Genomic DNA, 11,842 nt, shown 5'->3' with positions numbered 1-11,842 from the left:
AGCGCTGGCCGGCGGCTTTGTCATCTGAGTTATTGAAAGTGGCGGCTGCCGTCCAAGTCAAGTAGGGCTGGACCTTGGAGGTTATCCCAGAGAGTCACGAGGCGGGCAGGGGACTGAGGTGCCCTGCTCGTTGGCATTACATCGTGGAATCGTCTGCGGTGCTCTGCCTGCCCTCGTTTTACAAATGGGGGAAACTGTAGTCCTAAGAGGCAGAGTGACTTGTGTGAAGTCACACAACCCCAGGCGTGTTATCAGAGAGCCCCAACTCCCCAAAGAGCCTGCTTTTATTCATAAGATGTGTCAACACCGCAAGATAACCAAGGCACACTGTTAAGAGAAAAAGAAAAGGCAAGTTTCAGAACAGTATGTATGGATTCGGTCCCAGTTTCTTGGGGGGGGGTCAAAAAGGGTAGCGTGTATGTGCTTGTGTGTATATTAATTCAGGAAGGTTATACGCTAACCGCTTCTAGTTGTTTCCTCTAAGAGGTGAGGCTATGAGGGACTTTCACTTCCTATTTTTTTGCGGTCTTTTTGTTTCACGTTTTTATAAAGTGCATATATTTTTGTAAGCAGAGACATAGTTAATACCTTTGAGCCTCACTTTCCACCTACCTTCCAGAAAAATAATGAAAATGTAATGAGAAAGTATATAAAATGCTTAGCGCAGTGAATGGCCCATCGGTAAATTGCAAGGTTTGTCGCTTTCTCCTTCCCCCTAATGGCGCGGCTTTCTGTGTTTGTCAAAATACTACTCAGATCATCACTGTGGCCCTGCTCAGATCCTCCAATCCTACTACATGAAGTTTAGCCCCAAGGGCGTTCTGATCTGCCCTAGGGAAAACTAAACAGAAAAAGAGCAAAACCTGTGGCAAGACAAGGTAGAGACCTGTTCCACTCTGCCTGCTTTACCTGTCTCCACAGGTGTAAGCATCCCCCAGGCAAACGGCCTTGCCGCGCGGGGAAAGGCAAGAAGAGTCACCTCTGTGATGACTGAGGACCGGGGCAAATCCTACTTAGACTGGGATCTCAGATCTTCAAAAGTGAACTTGGGAAATCCCGACAAGCAGCCAATGCCAAAACCTCCTCCTGCAGGAAAGTTGTGAATTAGATTCCCTTAAAGGCACCTGAAGCTGAAGCTGCAGCTCCCACCTTCCCCTCACCTCCAACTGCCATGGCAATTTCAGACCAGAGCGTATAAAACCAACTAAGATCGGTTTTCTGATCAACAAAAGGCAGCCCCTCTGGGCCTTAGCAGGAGTTCTTTCCTCTACCAGGCATGCCTTCTCCCAGATACCCATATGGATAGTTCATTTGAGCAAACACACAAAAGAGGCTGCACACGTTTGCACTAATGTCACCTTCTCAGAAAGGTCTGATCATCGTGTACAAAATAGTGCTCTCACCTCCAGAATTCCTAGCCCCCTTGCCTTGCTATATCCTTCTCCATGGCACTTATCACCATCTGACAAACTAGATATTTTACTTATTCTGTCCTCCGCCCCCCCCTTAAAAATATAAGCTGCATGAAAACGGAGATTTTTGTCAGAATTGTTTGCTACTACATCCCCATTGCCTAAAACAGTGTCAGGCGTATAGCACAGGCTCAATAAAAATGTACTGAATTATAAATGAGGACAAATTCAGTGCAGACCCAGTCACATTCAAGCAGGACAGCCCTGTTAGAGGGAATGTAAACTCCTGGGTCACCCCAGTGTGTAGGCTCTGTGAGCTTCTGACCAGCTCCCTGTCCAAAGCATTCCTCTTCCCCCATCTTCCCTTCCTACCATTTTACTTTCTCTTTAGAGATTTTTGGAGACGTTTTACTGAGTTGTCTTTATGTAACCGGAGAAGGCACTAGATTCTCCGGCTCACTGATCAGCTCCAGCGTATCTGATTAAGCCTTTACTGCTTTACGCTCTGGCGTCTGCTATGAAAGTAACAGGAAGCCTGAGGTTCGTTTAAGCAGGTGCTGTTGGGGGCCCGCAGCAGTTCCTTTATACAAAGAAGAGTATGCGGGTGCCCACAAGGAGAACCACAAGTTATCTTTTCTTCCAATCTAATACTCTCTCTTTGCCTTTGAGGCTTCGAGTTGGGAGAGAAGGGAGGACAAGAAGCATGGGGATGGGGCAGGGGGGTAAACATTTAATGAACAGCTACTAGATGCCAAGCGCTGTGCTAGGTGTCAGGGACACAATTATATGCAAGACCAGGGTGGCTGCCCTCAGCACCAGCTCCGGCTGGTTGGAGAAGCCGGACGACTGGAGCACACACACTCTGGCTGCACAGTGGAGGCTGGAGTGGATGGGAACAGCGCTGGAAGGGAGATGGAGGTCAGCTAGGAGGCTGTGGCACTCCATGCAAGGGAGGAGACTAGACTGGTGGCAGCGGGGATGAAGATTGCGGGGGGTGGGGGGAAGATCTGAGAATTACAGAGGAGTGGAATCCGCTCGACTTGGTGATTAATTAGCTAAGATGAATGAGCAGCACAGGTAGTAAGTGATTGGCAGGTTTTTGGCTTGGGCATCTAGGTGGATGATAATGCCATTCGTGGGCAGAGAAAACTCCGGAAGAGGAGGCCATGGGACATCCAGATATGCTCTTTTTGGTAGAAGCTAAAACAAACAGGAACCCATAAACCTGAAGCATGGCTATCCTAGCCTACCCTTATGGAGGCTTCAGCTGTTACCTGTACACTGATACTCCCACATCTTACCTCCAGCCCAGACCCGTCTCCTGAGCTCCTGCCCACACACCTGGGGCCATTTCCACTTGGATATCTATCCTGCAGCCACCTCAAACTTAATTGTACCAGTTGAGTTCAGAAGTATTTTTGGAGACTCTGAGTTCAAAATGGTGAAGGAGGGTTTAGTCCTGCTACATTCGACTGCATTGGGGTGGCCAAAAAGTTTGTTCAGTTTTGAGTAAAAATAAAAGACACATTTTTCATTTTCACCAAGAGCTTCAGAGAACAACGTATTCCTTAACCAAACGAACTTTTTGGCCGACCCAACAGAACTCAGATCCTGTTTCTCCAGAGTGTGATTGTGTCACCACCTGCACCAGAATTACTTCAAGGGCTTGTAAAATTACAAACTCACGGGACCAACCCAGACCCACTCAATCAGAATTGCTTGGGATGGCACCTGGGAATCTGCATTTGGACCAAGTTCCAAGGGATTCTTAGGAACACATATGTCTGAGAATCACTTATTTCATGGAAATGAAGGGTAGAAAGGATCAGCTGCCAATTAACAGAGCCTCCATGCAAAAGTGACTATTTTAAGCTTAATAATAGTAATAACCATAATATTTGTAGCTGCAAAACACTTTTACATACCTTATTTCATTTGAACTTCTTGCACCCCTGTGAAGTCTTTTCCCCTCGTCTTAGAAATAAAAACACTGAGCTTTAGGGAGACTAAATGATTTATTCAAGGTCTCAGGTTGACGTTTCTGATTCCAAGTCCACCAGTGCTCACAGCAGCATCGCTGAATCAACTTGTGAGACAGGCCACGTGGCTGAGTGAGGATGAATACAAACCCTCTCCTGAAGAGTACTGGAGCTCAGACTAACCACGCAGGGTCTCTTTATGGCAGGAGCCTTCTGCCTGGGGCAGGGATCCATCAGTTTAACCCTGGGTACCACAAATAACGAGTCAGAGGTATAAGAGCACCTGGAGCTCTCTAAGGTTCTGGGGTTACCTTAGAATTTCACCTCCTGCCCTTACTTCTAATCTTGATGCCCTGGACTGCCCTTTGTTAAATCTATAACTTCTGAGATTTCTTTTTACCCAGTCCCTTGCCTGACTCTGCCTGCGGTTGTTCCCTTGAACTCCTATCCTTTAAGACTCAGCCTAGTCCTCCCTGGCTCTCACCCCTCCGGTAGCACTTGGTATTTCCCTCTCTCAGTTCCCATGCCTTAGCACCCCGTCTGTGCTTATCACATTGCTTTATAACTGTCTGTCTGTCTCATCTTCTTGATTATAAACTCCTGAGAGCAGAGAATGTGTCTGGCTAATCCTCCAATGCAAAGCTTAGTCACTTGAAAGGAGGTACTCGAGAGCGATTTGCTGAATCAATGAATGACTGTACTGCCTGGGACTCCAAGCTACACGCTCAGTACGGAGCTTCCATCGCCACTGCTTTCAGCAGAGAAAGATTTTCTTACGGAGGTCAGTGTCACAAAAAGTTCTGAGCACCTCTGAAAACTGGAAGTGACCCAGCATGACCCACCTAGCAATTCATAGGTTCCCTGCTGATAACCCTTGGCCTTGCCTTAAGAGGCAGCCTGTTTACACATCAGTGCTCAGCCCACTGAAAATCAATGACATACATATTAAAATAGATGCCCCTTTCACTTGCCAAATTTGCACTTAAAAAATCTATTGCCCAGGGCTGATAACCATAAAACGAAGTGGGCATTCTCACAAAGCTCCAGAATGAGCTATTATACTTTTCTAGGGATGACATTATAAATGATTACTGCCCCCCAAAATGTTCATACTCTTGAACCCAATGACTATGCTTCTAAAATTTCCCTTAAAGAAATAATTTTAAAAAGACAAGATTCATATAGAATGGGTTGTTTATAAGAGAGCAAGTTATTTGTAATAATGAACGTTATTTACAATAGTGGAAGTTGTAAGTACTTACAGGCTGCAGTGAGATATGCTCCAAGAATGTAGGAATGAGGAAACTGCATTTCCCACTGAGTGCTGAGCTGCAGAATCAGCCCAAGATGGGTCAGAAACCAAGAAACAAAGCCAATGGGAAGAGAGAGAAAAGCTACTGGCTCACAGGACTTCACCGAGGGCATCAATTCACAAGATAAATATTGTGTCCATCAGAAGAGGTTTTGCCCACAGACATGCAGAAATCAAGAGAGTGACAGAGCCCCCTGAAGCCCTCACGTGCATCTTGGCCAGCAGATGTCCTGAGTTCTGTCCTGTGACAAGACCATTCCCAAGCTGCGAAGGAAGCACTAGCCCATAAAAATGGGGCCATTAGAGGTAGCCCACCCTTTTCCTGGTTCCAAGCTCACCAGGGCACCTTCTGATTACCCTGGCACTTGACCACAGGAAGAGTTGTGGCATTCCAGTGTCTTTCTCCTGGTAAACTAAAAAGAAGTTTTTAATTATGTTAGTTAACTGTCCAACATAGATCAAAGGGGATGTCACTTATGCCAGTGCTACCATGCACACTCCCTGTGTGGGCAATACTTGTATTTCTTATTGAATGACAAAAAGCGTGGCATTCTGATGTCTCCCTCAGGCCCCTGTGCAGTGAAGTTAGCACAAATCAATTTTTCAGAACCTGCTCATTGCTGGGCATGGCAAGAACAGTTCCAGCCAGCCTGTTCGTCACATCAACTGCACATGCAGGCATCTATTCATGACTTCTACAGGGAAAAAGAAATCTGAAACAAACAAACTGTTCAACATTAGGGAAAAGCTTGAATAAATTATACTACACCCATTCCATGCAATATAATATTGTCATTTAAAATCTTTTTTTTTTCAAAGCATATTTCATTACTTAGAGAAATATTCACACTCTATGTTAAAAAATGTGTGATTTGGGGACTTCCCTGGCGGTCCAGTGGTTAGGACTCTGCGGTTCCACTGCAGGGGTCACGGATTCAGTCACTGGGCAGGAACTAAGATCCCGCAAGATGCATGGCGTGGCCAAAAAAAAAAAAATTTTTTTTTTAAACGTGTGATTCACACTCCAAAAAAATTCAGGCAGTTTCTTATAAATTAAACACAAAATTACTATAAGGCCCAGTAATCACGCTCTTGGACATTTGTCCCACAGAAATGAAACATATCCTCACATAAAAACTTGTACATGAAAGCTCATAGCAGCTTTATTTAATCGCCAAAAACTGGAAGCAACCCAGATGGCCTTCAACTCTTTTTGGTAGAAGTGAAAATAAACAGGGCAACAGGCAACATGGCCGACCCTACCTCACCTCCTCTAGTTAAACAAATTGGTACATCCTTACCGTGGAATGGTACTCAGCAATAAAGAGAAGTGAATTAGTGATATAGAACTGGACAAATGTCAAGGAAATTATGCTGAGTGGAAAAAAACAATTCTAAAAGGTTATGTGTAGATCAAAAGCTAGGTATGATTTATTTATATAACACTTTTGAAAAGACAAAATTTAGATATGGAGAACAGATTAGTGGTTGCCAGTCATGAGGAATGAGTAAGGGGGTGTAAGAGGAAGGGGATGTGATTATAAAAGGGCAAAAGGGGAGCTTCTTGTGGTAATGGAACTTCACGGTGGTTGTGGATACGTGAAACTACACACGTGATAAAACTGTAGAGAACTAAACACACACACACAGTCACAAATGTGTATAAGTAAAAGAGGGAAATCTGAATAATATCAGTGGATTATAAAAGTCAATATGCTGGTTGTGATATTGTACTATAGTGTTGCCAAGATGTTACCATTGGGGAAAACTTGGTAGAGAATACATGGGATCTCTGTATTATTTCTTACAACTGCATGTGAATCTACAATTATCTCAAAATAAAAAGTTTAATTTGGGGACTTCCCTGGTGGCACAGTGGTTAAGAATCCACCTGCTGGGCCTCCTAGGTGGCGCAGTGGTTGAGAATCGCCTGCCAATGCAGGGGACACAGGTTCGATCCCTGCTCCAGGAAGATCCCACATGCCGCAGAGCAACTAAGCCCGTGCACCACAACTATTGAGCCTGTGCTTTAGAGCCCGTGCGCCACAACTATTGAGCCCATGTGCTGCAACTACTGAAGCCCACGTGCCTAGAGCCCGTGCTCCGCAACAAGAGAAGCCACGACAATGAGGAGCCCGTGCACCACAATGAACAAGTAGCCCCCACTCACCGCAACTAAAAAGAAAGCCCGTGCACAGCAAAAAAGACCCAACACAGCCAATAAAATAAATAAATAAATAAATAAATAAACATTTAAAAAAAAGAATCCGCCTGCCAATGCAGGGGACACAGTTTCGATCCCTGGTCTGGGAAGATGCCACATGCCGAGGAGCAACTATACCTGTGTGCCACAACTACTGAGCCTGTGTGCCACAATTACTGAAGCCCAAGTGCCCAAAGCCTGTGCTCCACAAGCCTGTGCTTGTGGAGCCAGCACAATGAGAAGCCCGCACAATGAGAAACCCGCACACCAGAACAAAGAGTAGCCCCAGCTTGCTGCGACTAGAGAAAGCCCAGGCACAGCACTGAAGACCCAATGCAGCCAAAAATTAATTAATTAATTAATTAATTAAAAGAAGTGCAATACAGAATTGTAAATGCAATACGATTGCTTTATATAATAATTTTGACATGTATGTACACACAAAATATTTACAATTATTGACTTTAGGTAGTAGAGACGTTGGATTTTATGGGTGATTTCTGACTTGGTCTTTATACTTTTTAATACTTTTCAAATTTCTTACCATGAACATGTATTAATTTTATTTTATAAATATAATGAATATCTTTAAATATAGCATGTTTATGTCTCATAACCATATCTTAGTGTTGACTCACACAAAGCTTTTATCAACTATCCCCCCAAAACTTTTAAATATAAATTACTGCTAAAGTAAGAATTCCCAATCCTATGCTTATACAATTCAATTTTCATAACAAAAGATTGGACCTTACACCAGAACTCTGATGATCAAGTTGTCCAGCTTTGTCATCTGCAGCATAAGGACCTTGGGTCAGAAGAACCCTGGGTTCCTTCCCGCCCTTACAGTCCATGGGCCTCATGCTTGTATAAGGCACCTTCTGGGAAACTGGTCTGTCTGTTTAGAGATCATCTCTAAGATTATCCCGGAGACTGAAGGTGATCCTTCTTGTCCCAGACCACTGTGATCATATCTCTTGACGAGTAGCTCAAATTAGAGTGAGAACCTGCCTGCCTCCAGTCCTCTGCCTTCCACCCCATGTGGCAGCCAAGTCCCCATGTGTACAGGGCTGTAAGCGCTCAATAATAGCATGAGCCTGACAGCAGCAGGAATCCATGAGTTTTTGAGTCTATAAAATCATTTTCACTTTCACTGCTGGAACAATTCATGTCTCCTAGGTTAATAAGTAATATGCCTTCACAAACATCGAGTGGAGGACAGCATGGGGGGGGGGGGGAATCCCATCTCTGTTGCCACATTTTCTAAAAAACAACTCCTTGCTCTCTGCAATCCTGTTTCTACCTTCCGCAATAATTGGGGCCGCTTCCTCTGCCTGTCCCCCCACACCTCTCTCTCTCTCTGTCTCTCTTTCTGTCTCTGTATAAATACATTGTGATTCTCTGAAGAATCCTGACTAATACACCTTGCAAGTTTTCTCCACTTTCAAAGGAATTCACCACTCCTTTGTACTTGTCTAACATATGGAACATTATGCAGCTGTAAAAACAAATGAGGTAGATCTCTTTGTACAAATAAATACAAACTCATCTCCCACTCATATTATTAAATGAAAACAGCAAGTTACAGAGTGACATATTTATGTAAAGTTCTTTCCTCCCAGAACTCACAAAACTATATTTTCCAAGGGAATATCTGCAGATACATAAACATCTAGCAAAGGATCTGGGAGCATTTATACCAAACTAATAACAGTAGTTAGATCTATAAAGGTGGAGAGAAGACCAGAGTGGGCTCAAACGGTTTCATTTCTGTAAATGAATACAGGAGTTGACCAACGATTTGATTGGTCAACTCCTTTGACCAATCAAAGGAGAACAGAAACTGCCTGACCCATGGTCTTCCCCATCCTTTCATTTCATCCTTCCAGCTCTCCAGGCTCTAAACCGGGGCCACCTTTGACTCTCCTCTTTCTGTGGTGCCCTCCTACCATCAGCCCATCAGGATATTCTGTGGGCTTTGCCTTCAATATCCAGTGATTTCTAACCTCGTCCACCACCAGCTCGCATGTTTTCTCACCCGTGTTATTGTAAGGGCTTAACTGGCCTCCAGGCTTCCCTCCTCACTTTCTCACTGCCTCTTCTTGACACGGCAGCCAGAGAGGGCCTGGGAAAGCCCTACCCCCTGTCCTTCGCCTCACTAACCACATCTCTCACCATCCTCCTCCTCACTCACTCCCTCACTCTGCCCCAGCCACAGAGACACCTTGCTCTGCACTTGGCACACTCCTGCCCCAGGGCTTTTGCATTTGCTATGCCCTCCATCCAGGGTATTTCCCCCCTGATAGGCACATGGCTTGCTCCTTGACCTCCTTCAACTTTTGGCTAAGATCTCATCTTTTCTGAGAGTCTTCCCTGACCACCCTATTTAAAATGGACCCCTTCCCCCTGTACTCCCTATCTCCCTCCCCTACTTGGCTTTCCTTTTTAGCATTTATCATATCACCTTTTTCTTTTTTAAGGAACTAAAAAAGGAATTTGTTTATTGAGGGCAAAAGGATACAAGCAATATAAAAATCAAAAGCTTATCTGGCTTTGACTCTTCTTTCTCTGCTTGTCAAATGGGAGTTGGATTTTATTTGTACATTTTCTAAGGGGCCCTATCTGCTCATGAAGTCCTCATCCAGGGGGAAACTATGGGACAGATTCCTCAAGCAACCCAGTGGAAGAACTCTAATCATGGTGGGAGTTATTGCTCCATGCTGCCTTCTTCTTTCCCTTCTGCTTCATGTGTACCACAAAATAGTCATCGCACGCAATGGTGAGCCCAGCAATTAGCAATCTCACTACTGGTCCAGGTCCTTCAATACTTTGATTTTCAAAAAATCCAGGGAACTCCTTTTCCGTGAGTTTCTCAGATTCTCCTTAGTAAGATAGACTTTATCCCCCGCAAATTTGTGAAATATGAGCATTATGGTTTCCATGACTTATTCCATTTGACATGGCATTTTGATGAGGTCTGTTGAAACCTTGGTGGGAGGTGTGGAGGGGTCACTTGGCTAGCTGGTATTGGGGTTTAATTTATCACCTTCTAATATACTATAAACACATTTGTCTTTTTTTTTTTTTAATCTCCCGGCACTAGAATTAAAACTCAACAAGGATCAGCATTTATGTCTGTTTTGTTCATTGTCGTATCTCCAGCGCCTAAAACAATGTTTGCCACATAGTGGACATGCAATAAATATTTCTTGATGGACTTCCCTGGTGGTGCAGTGGTTAAGAATCCACTTGCCAATGCAGGGGACACGGGTTCAAGCCCTGGTCTGGGAAGATCCCACATGCTAGGGAGCAACTAAGCCCGTGTGCCACAACCATTAAGCCCTGGTGCCACAACTACTGAAGCCTGCGCCTAGAGCCCGTGCTCCACAACAAGAAGACATTTGTATGTCTTCTTTTTGAAAATGTCTGTTCAAGTCCTTTGCCCATCTTTTAAAAAGGTTATTTGGCTTTTTGCTGTTGTGTGGTAGGACTTCACATATTTTGCATATTAACCCCTTATCAGATATAAGATTTGCAAATACTTTCTCCCATTCTCTGGGATGCCTATTTACTCTGTTGATTGTTTCCTTTCCTGTGCAGAAGCCTTTTAGTTTGATGTCTATTTTGGCTCTTGTTGCCTGTGCTTTCAGTGTCATATCCATGAAATCATTGCTAAAACCAATATTATGAAGATTTTCCCATATGTCTTCTTTTAGGAATTTTATAGCTTCAAGCCTCAACTTTCTTTATCAGTATTTATATAGCTCCTTCTACATTTCAAAACACTTTCATATACATTAAACCCTTAAAACAGAAACCCCAGAAGGAGGTCCCTTGGTACTGAGTCCTGATGACAGGCCCTGAGCCTTTGGGAGCTTTACTCTGGAGGTCAGGGGAGGATGGGCACTCTCACCCTGGGACATGTCTTGGGAGTCATATATCTGCCCTTCTACAGCAGAAAGTGCCCAGCCATGCTGACCCAGCAATACCTGTTCCCCATGAAGAGCTTACTATATCCCCAGGCTCTCCTGGAAGCCAGAATCTGGCCTCATACAAAGGAGATGCAGGGCAAAAGCCCATCTGGGATTGCGTCCACGGTTCCTCTTAACAGAAGTGCTGGGATCTCCTACCTGGAGTTAGGGATTGTACCCCTCCATGGGCCTCTGCCTTCCTCATCCCTCCCTACAAGCCACTGACCACAGATCCCAGTTCACAGCTGAGGGTCTTTTGTTCTGAAACTTACAAAATCATGCAAATTTCTCTCTGGCCAAAAACAGTTAATATTCCTTTCACTAAATGCCACCCAAGGAGGGGGCTTCCTAGGTGGCGCAGTGGTTAAGAATCCACCTGCCAATGCAGAGGACATGGGTTCGATCCCTGCTCCAGGAAGATCCCACATGCCACGGAACAACTAAGCCCGTGTGCCAAAAAAAACAAAAACAAACAAAAAAAAAATAAATGCCACCCAAGGAGATGTGGTGAGCAGAAGTCCAGAGAGAAACTTAGGTGTTTAGACTTTAGGCAGGTCACTGCCCCTCTCTGAGCTGGCTTCCCCATCTGTAAAATGGGGAAGAGAAGACGCTTCATAAGGTCATCCACAAGGATTAGGAACACAGTAGATGCTCAGTACACAATCCATCACTCTTATTTTATCTGGAGGAGATAGAGTCTGAGACCCCCTGCCCGTCATCACATGAAATGGACGGGAACCAATGTTGACTGCAAGTAATCAATAAACAATCTATAATAAGGGACAGAGGAGAGTTTCATTTGAGCCGAAATGAGGACTATAACCCAGAAGACACAAATTCAAGAAGAATGTGAATTGTTTTCCACAGGACCACAAAATGGAGGAGGATTATATATGCAAAACCCATAAAATTACATAAGTTGTCAGAATTAAGGTTGGAGCTGGCAGGAAGAGAGGGTGCATATT

The 11,842-nt window shown here is 44.4% G+C and overlaps 1 pseudogene; it reads right to left on the bottom strand.

The window, feature by feature from the left end:
- Positions 1–9,597: 9,597 nt before the first annotated feature.
- LOC130851838 (protein S100-A10-like) lies at positions 9,598–9,872 on the bottom strand (annotated as a pseudogene).
- Positions 9,873–11,842: the final 1,970 nt, after the last annotated feature.

This window comes from Hippopotamus amphibius, chromosome 4 (assembly GCF_030028045.1).
Source record: "Hippopotamus amphibius kiboko isolate mHipAmp2 chromosome 4, mHipAmp2.hap2, whole genome shotgun sequence".
Taxonomy (NCBI): domain Eukaryota; kingdom Metazoa; phylum Chordata; class Mammalia; order Artiodactyla; family Hippopotamidae; genus Hippopotamus; species Hippopotamus amphibius.
The sequence above is the reverse complement of the archived record's forward strand: the minus strand, read 5'-3'. Positions and strand labels throughout refer to the sequence as shown.